Below are 15,951 nucleotides of genomic sequence, written 5' to 3' on the forward strand. Positions count from 1 at the left end.
AGCCGTCCACAAGCTCGGTGGGCACGTCCAATAAAACACCAGAGGTTAGGGGAGGATTGGGCTTCCATTACACCAGCATCCAAACTCCATCACTTACCAAAACCAGACCGGCAAGGACACACAAACCGCCAGCTGTGACAAAAGAAAGAAAGTTAGTACACAAAAAATAGGGAGGGAGGGTGGGAAGCAGGTAAGACTGTTGGCCGTGTCTGTAAAAAGAACAGTGACCGGGGTCACCCAGAGGGCACCCTTTATCCCCTAGTGACTCCCGCCCCTACATTTACATACCCCAATCAAAAACACACATGCCCTAAGCATGCACTCACCCACACACATACATGCTCCCTGTCCATTTAGCTACGCTGATTCCCAGGGGCCTGCTATGGAATCCTGATGATTTATTACTGTATTACTGCATACAGCGCTGGGGGTTATATTACTGTATACAGCGCTAGGGGTTATATTACTGTATACAGCGCTGGGGGTTATATTACTGTATACAGTGCTGGGGGGTTATATATATATTACTGTATACAGCGCTGGGGGTTATATTACTGTATACAGCGCTGGGGGTTATATTACTGTATACAGCGCTGGGGGTTATATTACTGTATACAGCGCTGGGGGGTTATATTACTGTATACAGCGCTGGGGGGTTATATTATTGTATACAGCGCTGGGGGTTATATTACTGTATACAGCGCTGGGGGTTATATTACTGTATACAGCGCTGGGGGTTATTACTGTATACAGCGCTGGGGGTTATATTACTGTATACAGCGCTGGGGGTTATATTACTGTATACAGCGCTGGGGGTTATATTACTGTATACAGTGCTGAGGGGTTATATTACTGTATACAGCGCTGGGGGTTATATTACTGTATACAGCGCTGGGGGTTATATTACTGTATACAGCGCTGGGGGTTATATTACTGTATACAGCGCTGGGGGTATATTACTGTATACAGTGCTGGGGGGTTATATTACTGTATACAGCGCTGGGGGGTTATATTACTGTATACAGCGCTGGGGGTTATATTACTGTATACAGCGCTGGGGGTTATTACTGTATACAGCGCTGGGGGTTATATTACTGTATACAGCGCTGGGGGTTATATTACTGTATACAGTGCTGGGGGGTTATATTACTGTATACAGCGCTGGGGGTTATATTACTGTATACAGCGATGGGGGTTATATTATTGTATACAGCACTGGGGGGTTATATTATTGTATACATCGCGGGGGGTTATATTACTGTATACAGCGCTGGGGGTTATATTACTGTATACAGCACTGGGGGTTATTACTGTATACAGCGCTGGGGGGTTATATTACTGTATACAGCGCTGGGGGTTATATATATTACTGTATACAGCACTGGGGGGTTATATTACTGTATACAGCGCTGGGGGTTATATTACTGTATACAGCGCTGGGGGTTATATTACTGTATACAGTGCTGGGGGGGTTATATTACTGTATACAGCGCTGGGGGTTATATTACTGTATACAGCGCTGGGGGTTATATTACTGTATACAGTGCTGGGGGGGTTATATTACTGTATACAGCGCTGGGGGTTATATTACTGTATACAGCGCTAGGGGGTTATATTACTGTATACAGCGCTGGGGGTTATATTACTGTATACATTATTGTTTAAGATTCATGTTAAATCTGATGCCAGTAACTAAAAATGGTGAGATTCCCCTTTAAAGCCTAGAAATCTCCAGCATGTCCTGAATATCGTTCTCGGTGTTAATTGAGCTTCCAGAAATGTTCATTTTTCATGCCCGGCATGGATTCTTCTTTAGCGCATTCTATCCGTCTGCACAGAGATTCCACAATCAGCAGGAATCCTCTTAACATCACAGATAAGCGCCGTTGGGTTAGGACATGGTTGTTAGAACATGAGGTCATAATCAAAGACTAGAGGGTAAGAGGTTTATATGTAATCTTTACAGAGAAGGTGGTAGATAAGTGGAGCAGCCTTCCAGTAGAAGTGGTAGAGGTTAACACAGTGGATATGGGATAGGCATACGGCTCCTGAATCTAAGACAAGGCTGATATTTCCAAGGGAGAGTCGGCCCAGGGAGCCAGTGGTTCACAAATGGCCAGTAGGACTTGGGTGTAAGCGTGAATGTGTACGTGTTAGCGTGAGTGTGTAAGTTTGCGCAAAACAAGTAAAAGTGTGTGCTAGTGTGCATACGAGTTACCGGGGGTGGGGGCAAGGGGCTACCAAAATCCAACCCTACTTCTTCTGATATTCCTGTTGACCATGCAAGGTCTCGCTCTGCCCTGACCTTTTGACCGCTAGTCTTCTTTTTGACTACAAAATAGGTTTTGCCCATAAGTTTTGCTCGCGCCGTACAGGCAACTAAGTTCCCGAGCTCTCCATACCCAGATGCTCAGCCGAAAGGGAAGCGGGACAGTTACAGGCAGAAGACCTCTTCTAGATTATCCCTGGTCCCATGTCTGGCCGCATCCGTCCTACCTCAAGCCCACCCCTCAACACAGGTTGCTCGGTACGACCACCTTAGAAGTTGGAACGTACGCAAAAGAGTGACATTACCAAAGAGACCCACTGGTGTCATTAAACTGGTGATGTCATACTTGAATATTCTGATGGAATAGTGTCGTACCTTCCTACAAAGTTCCTTCAGGATGTTAACAGCCAATGCTCTCTGGACCCCTAACCCCATTTCCATTCTAATGCTTTAGTGTAGCATTCGGTCATTTTATTGGGCTATGACATCATTAGTATGATATTTATTTAGGGGAGGGGGGTAGTTGTGATGCCCCGAACACTATGATGTCTTTCTCCCCCTTGAAAGATGTATACAACTTCAGAGATCAACAAAATCCCTTTTGCATTACACATCGCATCCAACATGTGCTTAGAAAGCATTAGTGCCGTAAGTTTTTTTTTTTTTTTCATTCCCTCGCCTGTTGACTCATTCTTCTCAAACGTCTCCGGGCTTAAAAGCTAGAGTAATGTTAAATATAGCGCCGGGTTTAAAAAAGAGAAACGAACGCGGAGTGGCTTGGGTATGGAAACATTTGGCCCTGGTTCACCCCCCCCAAAAAAAAATAAATAAAATTGGATGTAGAGTAACTTAGTGCCAAGTTCTTCCCCTCCCCCACCCCGTGCCCTCACAGATTTATTATATATATATTATAATAATATATATTTTTTTTTTATTCAGCATCGTTTATGTGTTAATGATGTAGGATATTCAATTAAGTAAATTGAGGATGATGGTAGATATTTCATGGAAAAAAAACATTTTGAATTTATTAAATCTTCTCAGCCCCTTCCATAACGAAAAAGCTGACTTAGAATACAGAAAATACAGATTTTATTTTGTATTCTGGAAATATTTGTTTATTCCTTTGGCCGAGCCCCGTTCAATAAACAATGAATACCGCCACATAGTCCTCTCATCAATCAAACTCCATAAAAGGTTCCGTCTCAGATATAATCTCCTTTTTTTTCTTCCTTCTATCGTCGTCTTTCTCAACAAGATGTTTTTGTTTCCCGGGCGTATACACTCCATCCGCGTCTCGTCATTCAGTTGAAAAAAAATTACATGCATGAACCGAAGTCCCTGGGAAACATGAGGGCATCGCGCAAATATTCTTTAGAACTCGTTTTTTGAGGGTGATCTTCCGTACAAAGTCCGTCAGAGAAAGAGAACCCAAGAATTGTTTTTTGTCAATTCAAGGCTTTATCCGGTTTTTCTGTTTACTCTGAAGTGCACAAAGCACGCGGTCCTCAAATAAAATTACTTGGTCGGTTCCTTGATGGGAAGGAGAGTTTATTGATGTTTACTTCCTTTGACCATAACTGAGGAAGACAATGGACCATGACATTATTTGTCAGTCAATGTTCCAAGACCGACCATTGACATCCACTTAATACAATCCTTCCCTCTTGAACTTCTTCTAGCTAATGCCAATATAAAATAAAAATATATATCATTTATTGTTGGTTTACTGGAAATAACGTATTGGTTCCTACGGGAAAGACAAAGGGCAAGTCCAACCAGATGGACGAGTCGTTCCTTAAACGAGAAGAGATACAATCTAATATAAGGATGAGGAACATATTGATGGAGATTATTAAGGACACCAAACATACAGCGTTCCCCAGCTGTCAGAAGACCTTCTCCATGTTAGGGGACTGTCTAACGTGTTTTGTCTCAACGGATTGAATGGTGGACATAGACATAACACTAGATGATGATGATGATGCGAAAAATGTGTCGAGGAGTTGGTGGTGTTTTTAGTGTTTGGATCTTAACCCAAACTAAAAGAGCATAGAGAGTAAATGGTAGGGTGGCCATTAAGCTCCAACCTCTCAGCAGAGGTAGCCAGCAATGGGCTTTAACTACCCCTCAGCCGTCAGTGACCACCAAAAACTTTATCAATGATGCCACCATCCCTGGTGGAACACTCTACCTAACCTCTGCCCTTTGATGTTCCTCAGCACAACTAAAAAAAACAATAACCCTCTGAGTTTATGTTCTGGAACCGTCCTTCTACATCTCACCATGTGGTTCCATCTTAGTACGGATCTCCGCCATAGGGTAGATGTACGAGGAACCGTCCCTCTATGCGACCTGAATCCCTCTGGGGTGGCAGCTTCTCCTTTATTGCGTAAAGGGACCTGCTATTGGGCAAGCACCTCCAGCACCGCTGCTCAATGGCCCAGTTAAAAGGGACATGACTGGTCTGCCCAGCTGGCCCATTAACACTATGGTGGACTGTCGATAGTACAGCTTCCATGTTTTATTTCTGCCCAGCGGAGCACTTGGATAAGACACCATATCCCCTCGCCAAGCAGTAAGGGCATGACATGGAGAGGGTGGCTGCCTGGGGGGGTTGCCATGGGGCAAAGCCAAAGATAAATATGGCAATATAAAGAAAAATGAATGTATACCAGCTAAACATCCCTGTTTACGTTGGCCAGTCCTTCCTTGGGTGTCCCACCATATATCAACCTGAAACCAAGAAACCGTGGATACAGTATAGATGGATCAGGAAACGTACCATAAATGGACATTTGTATTCATGTCACAGTTTGATTATTCTTCTGAAAAAAAAAAAAAGAAAATCCGAGAGAGAAGAGTGGATGGTACAAGGAGATGCACAGGGAGAGCTATTAGTACAAATTTGAAGCCACAGTAATGCACAACAGATACCCATTGTAGTTAATGGGATATTGAAAAGGCTAAATTCACTCTGAAAATCACTCAGATTACTGTGTTCATCCCACGAAACGTAGAAACAAGACAATAACCGAATGTCAGGCTGCAGCTGTCACAGAATGCTTTAATTTAGTACTCAATAATCTTTTTTTACGGGACTGAAAAAATTGTTGTTATACGGTGCTATGCTGCCATCTAGTGGAAGGAAAAATACTAACACTGTGCTAAACGCAAAGTGCCAATAGGCAGGTGCAGCTATGATTCTCAGTCTCTATAGAAAAGTCATTTGTATGTGGTTGAGTCAACATCATGGGAGTTAGATATCCACAATGAATGGGCATCTTTATGGTTTTTCTGGACGTGTTCTGATTGGGGGCAACTTTCTCTCCTTCCCACGCTTTTGTAGAAGGTGGAGGTAATGGGGCCAGTTGGGGAGATCCTCTGGCCTCCCTTGACTGGGCCAGGGAGCTGTAAAATCAATGGAGATGTGTGCGGTTGCAGCACAGACCTCCACGGGATCTCCCGGAAGGCCTCCTCGCTCTACTGCTGAGCACCTCAAGATGTCCGTGACGGTAAAGAGGCTGGCTGGCTACACCACCAACTCTGCCCACCCTTTATCAAAGATGGCACATACAACCTGTTTGGGGGCACTGACAAGCTGTTTGGGACAAGGATGGCACCGACAAGCTATTTGGGGACAAAAATGGCACTGGAAAACTGTTTGGGGGCTAAGATGGCACTGCTAAGCTGTTGATGCACCGGAAAGCTGTTTGAGATCAAAGATGGCATAGACAACTTGGTTGGGGACAAAAATGTCACTGGGGCCTTATTTTCAGCATTTTTCAACCACCTTGCTGCCACTCTTGGATTACTTCCAGACCCAGCACGCCGAAGTCATCGAGGCATTGTGGGAGACTAGCAAAGGGTCGACCAGTGAGGGCTCTGATTGGTGGTCCTGTACTATGGGCAGGATTTCATCCTTGGACTTTGATCCAGAACTTGCAGATGAAGCCCCTCTTCCCTGGATCTCTGGGCCAGCTTCTTCTCATTTCCATCAGGACAGTGAAGTGTGGACCAGAAGAGGAACAGCTTCTGGTAGCCTATCCTGGGATGCCCCCAGGTGTGATGGTATCCTCTAAATGAGCTCTCATTCTACTGTGTCATTTGTACTCTAAAAATGAATTAGTGATGATGATCCATAAACATCACTTAATGATCATTACATTAAACGAGAAGAATCTCTCTATACATAATCTCATTTTATCAAAGACTGGGTCAATGATCCATGAGAAAACTCAATAGATCGCAATCTAAAATGGGATGTTGAATCATTATATGTTATTAATCGGGCTCAGTAGCTCTCAGGGGTGTTTTGGATTTTCTCTGAATACAGCAGCTGGTCTATGAAGATTGTGGGGGGAAAAGTCATCATGGCATTGATTATTGGCAAAAAAAACCAGGGAGGGAAAGCACAGAAAGAGAGAAAAAAAATAAAACAGGGCTCTAATATCATACTAAGGGACATTATTAGCTAGAAAGAGATACATTTTAGCACAATATGTATTGAAATTTGATCAATTTTAGATTTCATGGAATTCTGACCAGTAGAGAGTTTGTGAGGTCCGGCGCGGATGTTGGACGAGACGCCCGGCTCGCAATCTCCACTTTGAGGTACATTGGAAGTACCATGTGCGTTAGAGTGTATATGATGGCTGGCGTGTCCGTTGACCTGGTACAATTGACTTCAGATCATTAGCAAAAGCTGTCTTAAAAGGGACATGATATCCTTGTTCAATGAGGACCATACCAGACGCTCTCTGGTTGACGTTCTTCAAGAGGACTGTGCAAAGAACAAGAGGACATCATTCAGAATTGAAGAAATGAATGTTCCCCCAAAGCAGCAAAAAGGGGTTCTTTAAGTGGGAGCAGTAAAGATGTGGAATCCACTCCCTACAGAGGCTGAGATATAATATTCAAGAGATGCCTTCAAATATGGGATCAACAACAAGGTAGAACTTCATGTATGAGGAGTCGACGCTCACCAGATTATTGGCCCCTTTTGAAAGATTGGTTCTTCATGTGTTTCTGCTGACTTTTTAAGGCAGCAGAAGGTTCTTTATGAAACAAATTAGAAAATATTACCCTACTAACGTTTTCAGCAGGAGACTCATATTGTGGTTAATTAATAAAAGTCTCAAACGCACAATAAAATTTCCAGCTTGAGAAGCATCTTCACCCCAGCAGATAACTAATACGCTTGGCTGGTGAATTATAAAGATTCCAGTTACCCCCGTGAGAAACAGAGGAATTTTAAGAAATAACTATTTATTAGACATATGCCAATGGGGCAAAAACGGACAAAAACGGACAAATTTTATTGTTTTTGGCCCATTCTGGTTCTCTCCCTCTCACGCTCTCTAAATGTTTCCCTATCTCTGCCAACCACTTCCGCCGACCACTTACGTATCTTCTTTCACATCTTCATCTTCTATCTTCTCTTCAATCTGCTATCTCCTTTCTTCGTCCGCATCTTGGGATCTTCCGCCAAAATGGTGCTGCTTGTGGTTACGTCCGCCTCCCGATCCTCCAATCGGGGAAGAGGACGTCACCGAAAGCGATAGCCGAGGGCAATAGGATGCCGTTTGCGGTGACGTCCTCTCCCAGATTCTCCAATCGAGGAAGAGGACGTCACCGAAAGTGATAGCTGAGGGCAATAGGATGGCGTTTGCGGTGACGTCCTCTCCCAGATTCTCCAATCCCCCAAAAACCCAACGTTTTTGGTCAGTATTTTGAGAACTTTGGGGGTTTTTTTAGATGTAAGAATTTCTGACCTAGATTTACTGTAAATCAAGGCATTGTGTATTAAATTATTTTGTATGTCATATTGTCTCATTGTTCACATCGAGACATCATGGAAGGGGGTAAATAGAAAAGGCCTTATTCCTCCTATGGTGATGTCTTGAGATTAAAGGGTGCAAATTATTTACGGCTGCAGGATCCATTTATTTCTATGGCCGGTGGGCTTTTCAGGTCGTTCTAGAAGGCTCGCGTTTGTTATCGGGATTTCTCTTCTTGTACATGATCTGGCCAGAGAAGATCCGGTGCGAGTGCGATCGTGCGTTGTGTTATGTGATGATGACGAGAGGGAAATATTAACTGTGGTGGACATGATGACTTTTTTTTTGAGAGAATGCTGAAGCTGCAGCTTTAAAGTTGGATTGCAGCAGTTCCCCGGACGGTCACATGCTTTAAATAATATATTGTCATGTATAGTTTATCTCTGTCTGCACAGAAAGGGATTCTTTCCAATGAGCCTATAAAACAAAAGGCGAAGAGCTGCCCGTGGCAAACGGAACGTTCATTACTTCCAGCCTAAAAATAGGAAGCCTCCGTCTTTCCTTTCACTGAATGCAACGTCTGTAAATCTGGAGCCCTCACAAATAATTCCACTGCACAGGAGGAGGAGGGTTTACTCCATTAATGCTGAAGGCCTACTGTCTACTGATATGCTTCATGAGGCAAGCATTGAATATGAGACAAGACTAAGGTTAAGGTCAGTCCGAACGGTTCTTACCTGCCGTCGAATTATAGGCTTTAGGTACTAATGACCAATCGTCATATACAATGGCTGGATTTCTTGTCTATTGTGAAGACGGAACTGAAAAGGACGGAGAGGACAATCAAACTCAAGCCATATGGCCTATAAGGGACTGCCGAGACACGCACCTACCTTCCTACACCATTCCCAGGACATCTGAGCTCAAGTGACCTCTCTAGCGTGTCTGCCATGACTTTGCAATGGACAGTGTGATGTTGGGTGACACCCTGCCCACATTATGTGGGGGATGTTGAGGGCCTTCTGGCCTGTCTTTGTTGGCAGCCATGCCAGTTGGCAGCCATGGCCAAGTCTATTTATGCTGCACCCATGACTGGAAACTCTCTAGCTCCAGCTACATGGGGCATCCCCTTGCACGATGCTGGCAGGATGTCCCGCTGATGTCGCCATTTTTTGAGGGGGATGGTGGGAACGTTGACTTTACGGAGAGGGTGGTAGATAAGTGGAACAGCCTACCAGGACTGAATTTTTAAAATGGGCATACTATATTGGCTGCATGGACCTTATCTGCAGCCAGGTTCTATGTTTCCACAAGTGTCGAGCATCTGACGAACAGGGTAACGACTCGTTAGTTTAAATAGTATTGTATCTCGCTGCTAGGTGGTCTCTTGTGTGTTGTAACGATACGCATGCTAACTTCGTACCGATCACCCGCTGTGTTTCTGTGATCAAAGAAGAAAAGGGTTCACTTGCGAGGTTACTGAAGGACAAAGCCAACACGAGGGAGCTGATGGAGAACAAAGCAAGTGTGGAGAAAAAGTTAATTGCTTATATGTTATTTTTAATAGCGGGACTGGTCTTCTGGGACAAGCCTTCGCAACGAGCTGAAAGACTCCGGCCTGATTAACTACTCGCTCCTCGTGCCGCCATGTGTCAGTAGCTGGGTGTAATTGATCCCATCGGTGAACATCTGCCCTTGTTAATTTGTGGCGAGGAACATATTAACGTTAGCTATCTCTTTTCATCCGCATCGTTGTAAGAAGAACCACAAGATTTAGAAGACACTTCTGGTCTTGGTGGACCAAACCACATCATACTCGCTAATCTAAAGGGTTATCTGCGTGGGAAAAAAAGCCAACTACTTAACATGGAGAGTTAAATCTTAAAGTAACAAAGGGTTAAAAAAAAATTTTAATTTGGAATCCTCTTTCAAAGACCCTCTGCTTCTTGGCTCGTAGGAGATGTCTTCAACCAAAGAGGTCTTCTGCTGGCTTCTGCGCCAGGTCATTCCAGTACTCCTGAAGACACAAGCCATTCCCAGAAATTAATCTTTAATAAAGTACAAATTTGCGTCCTTTATATATATATTTTTTCTATTCACGGATAGGTTGTTGCCATGGAAACTAAAAAATAAATACTTAATAAAAGCGCCTGTGTGGTTCTTAGGTTAGTAATTACCTAAGATCGCCTAAGGTTTGTTAGGATTAGAGTTTATGTGCGATTAATGTGTTGTCTAAGTGGAACAGCAGCTTTAATGACACGGGCGCAATAAAAGTTTGAGGAGGGAACCGGTTATTTCAACAAAAACGAAGTAGGTTAAGCACGGAAGCGACTGGGAAACAAAGATCACTTGCTTTCCTTTTTGTTCACGTCGCCATTAATCTTTCCTGGAACACAAATTATACCCAAGGATTCCGGGACAAAGAGGGATGGATCATCACCGTGCGAGAGGCTGACCATCAATTCCTCTGTCTTCGGGATGCCACGCCGTATAAGAACGGATAAAACATGTTTGATTTGGCGCCTCCTGCGGCGTAGTACTAAGGTCAGGTAGCTGTGACCACAGATAATAAATCAGCAGTTATGTTACATAGTTAATTAAGCTTGAAAAGAAGACATATTGGTTGGTGGAATGGTAGAACTTGGTGGACTTCAGAAGAAGGCCAAGACCCCACTGAGACAGTGATATCATCCCAAAGGAAACACATTTCCCACCAAAATCTTATGGAAAGCTTTCTGAGGAAGAGTGAAGGCCGTTATAGCTGCAAAGGTGGGGGGGGGGCTTCAACTCCATATTAATGCCCACGGTTTTGGAATGGGATGTCCAACAAGCTCATATAGAGGTGATGGTGAGGTGTCCAAATACTTTTGGTCATTTAGTTTACCTTTAAACTACACGCATGGAACGCATGGAATGCTGTTCCATGCGTTCAGTCGGCGACCAACGGCTGGATAAATAGAGCCCGACGGTGTAAAAGTAAAAGATAACAGTACTGCATTGTTATAAAAGTAGGTAAAAATACCTCTTTACGGGGAACTATTGACCGTTTTATCGCAGTTGCTTGAAACTACCTTTATTATTAACCTATCTTAACCCCGTGAAAGCTGAGGCTGGTGGCAGTCCATGGCAGAGCTAACGTGATCTTCTATTTCCACTCCCTGTCCTCAAAGTCTCTCCGTTCTACTCCTCCGGCCCTTATAAATGCTGACTTAACCAATCAACAACAATCAGCAACTTAATGACAGGAAGAAGAACAGGAAGTTAAAATGGCTGCTCCCATGGCCTTCGCATTAAGTGGGTTCCCAGCACATAGTTATTTTAATCTGTAGACTCCATAACATAGATTTATTTGGCGTATAGAACCGTAAAGCATAGAGTTGGGGGGTCAGGATGTGCGTTAAGAAACAGGAAATATCACAAAATGGCCGCTTGACTTCCTGATAGAAGAAATACGACCGGGCCCAGATAAATCCATACTCGGCATGTCTCCCTACATTATTCCGCCGCACAGACAGCAGGACGCTTAATGTTCCTTTGTCTCCGTTATCAGCGGAAGGAGAAATGGAGAGCTCTCTATCTAGTTGACACTGGCCTAGCAGGATTAAGGGTTTAAGGCACATTCATATATCTCAGCACGGTAAGCCGCTAAAGTGCAGGAGTGATGGCAGATGTTAAGCGATGGATCCCACGCCAGGGAGGCTCGTGCTTATTTTAAGTGAATTGCCTGCGAGTTTAATCTGCTTGCATGACACAAGCAGGATTAGACGAGACACCGTCGTGAGTCATCACGAAACGTCCTCACCAACCTTATAATCATTGAAGGCACGTTGAAGTGTTTTACGTTCCTTTGTGCAGTGGCCCTTAAAGGAGAAGCCCCATGGAAAAATGATATGCCCCTTGAGCATTTGTCCCAATGAATGTTGTTTACATTCAGACCCGGCGGCGGCCATTGCTGTCAGTCATGGGATATTTTGGGTGGCCTTCCCGGCTTAAACACCACACTGAGCTGATGCTTTATGGCGATGCTAATGAAGTCCGTTCTTCCATAGACTTTTATTAGTCGGACTACTGCCACCCAAAATTCCCACCCTTGGCCCGGGCCAGAATATGTCACTGTGCAAAAAAGGTAAAGCCCTGGGCTCCGCACCTCATTAGGGACGGCCGTATCTTCACAAATATGTTACTGACTAAAGGTGACCAGAGAAATAAAGAAGCGACAAATCCCCTGCAGTACGCCAGATTCTCCACAGGGGGGCACTCTACTCTCTTCGTACATAACAAATCCTATTTTTTTATTTTTTATATAAAAGATGACATTTTTCAATTTAGAGATCAAGCCAAAGACCACCCAGGGCCCTGTATGTGTCTTGGAAAATAAAGACAACTCACAACTCAATAAAAGGGTGATTATCACAGAATTTTTGTTGCTACTAACGGATGTTTCCATTATAAACTAACTCTAAAAGTTCAATAAACATATCGGTTTATTTCTTCCATCGGGATCTCCTGAATAATGCTTCTTCAAACAGCCCACAAAGTCTTTTGACGCAATATGGATTTCCAGGATTAGTCATACCTCCAAACAGTCCCAAGATAAAGGCACCCACCCCGACTCCTGCCACACACCCCTCTTTTAATAGGGAACATAAGGTGGCTGGGGGGGGTCGCTGGAACCCTTTGCTCCCCTTAGGGCCAGTAAAGCCCAGTGTCCCCCTGGCAACTAGCATACACACTTGAACATGCACACTCATACACACACACTCACACTAATACACACTCTCACCTCAGACCTATAATACCCTTATGTTACTACGTCTGGAGCCCTACCCTTATAGCTCCTCACGTTATGTGACCGCCAGCTGAGTCTTGGAGGTGAGTGAAACACTTTACACAAAATGGATAGCGGAGGGGGCCCCAAAACGAATATACTGCTTACACCTCGGTGCTCATACCTGTTGACCCAGTAGAGTTGACTTTCTGGTACCATTGAGAAGATTCGAGACAAGTCCCTGGAACATATAGTTCATGGAAAGTTATATAAGATTGACTTGCAACGGCGGGGAGGTTCACACTTGATGCAGTTCACCCCACAACGCTTAATCGTTATTCGCGGAACCATTCAGTGAACCCAAGATGTCAGCAGACCTCTAGAACGTAGGTCATCAAGTAGCCTTCAAGAAGGAAACACTGGCTGGTCATGAAGCAATCCTAGATAGCAAAATCTGTTTAGGTTGGGGCCAAAACACCTGAACAAAACATCAACAAAGCTAAGAAAATGATCAGAACGTTCCAACAAGACTTCAGTTTCCACAGAAGATTCCGAACTTGGTAATGGTCCATCTCGGGCTGAAACGTTGCCTATTTTTTGATGGAGAACCTGATTATTTAGCTCAGCTCAACAGCTCCAAACGCAGCTTGTCAGGGACGCCATTGAACCCATTGATTGATACCGTTTGATCCGCCCGCTCGTCTCGGCCATGGATCACTGCTTACGAATGTCTTCGAGTAGAAGCGTGCCAACTTCTTCTCTAACCCATCAGAACAGACCCCGCTTCTTCTCCACCGCCCATCACCAAACAGCGTGACATTTTTTTTTTGCAGTTTTTTTTGCAGAATCCGATCATCGCAGTGGATATTTGTTATCTCTTTCTTTTTTTTGCTTGCTTGCTTGCTTGCTTTCCCGGGGCGAGTCTAATGAGATTTATTTTAAGGCTGCAGATGCGACTTTTGAAGAAAACAAAACTCCATTGGGAACGGCCACCACAGAACAAGCGATGCTTAAAACGATTTAGGAGGGAAAAAAAAAAATCAGATTTTTTTTTAATTATTTGAAAAGTGAACACGCCTGAGCTTGGAATTAAGGAGGATTTTTTTCTGAGGGCCAAAAATACAGAATGGGTGGAACTCAGATAATTCTGAAATTCTGAAATTCTTGCAGATGGAAGACATGTTAACCTACATGTATATGACTTAAAAATGCGAGGAAACGTTGATTTGTCCGTTTTGACATCGCTAAATGTCACGTGACCGGGTCCCCAAATGTCCTCTTCTGGAACTGCACTCCCCCCCCCAAGAGATTATGTGGCCCATTCCTTCCATCCATAGACAAAGCCATTTGGAATACTGGATATTCTAGGTCCTCACTGAAAGTGGCCGAGGCCAACAAACCTCCCCACCGAGGTCTTCAGGGACCTGGCTGCCCGATGGCATTTCCAGTGCGTGGAATACAATTTCCACACATACACACAAAAACAACAACAAAGAACAGGTGAACATGTGTTACAGTGACTCGCTCTGTTCCCTTTATGCACTAAACAGAAATAGTCATGGACAGACTGACAAAATAGACACATTTAGACCAGAAGCAGATCCAGAACCTCACCTCGAGAGGGGAACTCAGACCCAGACATACATGGCCCAACACACGCATACACGCACATACCCACACACACGCATACACCAACATACCCACACACGCATACACCAACATACCCACACACGCATACACCAACATACCCACACACACGCATACACCAACATACCCACACATACGCATACACCAACATACCCACATACACCAACATACCCACACACGCATACACCAACATACCCACACACACACACACCACCATACCTACACACACGCATACACCAACATACCCACACACACACACCAATATACCCACACACACACCAACATACCTACACACACGCATACACCAACATACCCACACACGCATACACCAACATACCCACACACACACCAACATACCTACACACACGCATACACCAACATACCCACACACACACCAACATACCCACACACGCATACACCAACATACCCACGCATACACCAACATACCCACACACACACCAACATACCCACACACGCATACACCAACATACCCACACACACACCAACATACCCACACACGCATACACCAACATACCCACACACGCATACACCAACATACCCACGCATACACCAACATACCCACACACACACCACCATACATACACACACGCATACACCAACATACCCACACACACACCAACATACCCACACACGCATACACCAACATACCCACACACACGCATACACCAACATACCCACACACTCATACACAAACATACCCAGACACAAACACACACACACTCACACACAAACTAACATACCCAGACACACACACCCTCACACAAACTAACATACCCAGACACACACACCCTCACACAACCATACCCACACACACACACCCTCACACAACCATACCCACACACACACACCCAGACACACACACCTTCACACAACCATACCCACACACACACACCCTCACACAACCATACCCACACACACACCCTCACACAACCATACCCACACACACATACCCTCACACAACCATACCCACACACACATACCCTCACACAACCATACCCAGACACACACACCAACATACCCACACACACATAACCACACACAAACTAACATACCCACACACACACACACACCAGCATACCCAGACCAACACAAACTAACATACCCAGACACACATGCACCAACATACCCACACACGCACCACCAGGCACACACGTGCCACCACCAGACACACGCATACATCAACATACCCAGACACATGCCTGCTCATGACTATACACTTTATTACACATAAAATGCACTAAAAGATCTGGTAACGACCCAAATAATCGCATAGAGCAGCGTCGTACCAAATGATAAAACCCATCATTTATTAATATGATAAATATAGTCACACCACAATTTGTTTATTAAACCACTATAAATAAGGAAGGAAGAGCAGCCAGTCACTTAACACAAGTCTCACTTCCACCATGGCTGAAAGCTATTTTTTTATTTCTATTTTTTATTTTGAAGATTATTGGTAACTC

This window comes from Spea bombifrons, chromosome 11 (assembly GCF_027358695.1).
Source record: "Spea bombifrons isolate aSpeBom1 chromosome 11, aSpeBom1.2.pri, whole genome shotgun sequence".
NCBI lineage: Eukaryota > Metazoa > Chordata > Amphibia > Anura > Pelobatidae > Spea > Spea bombifrons.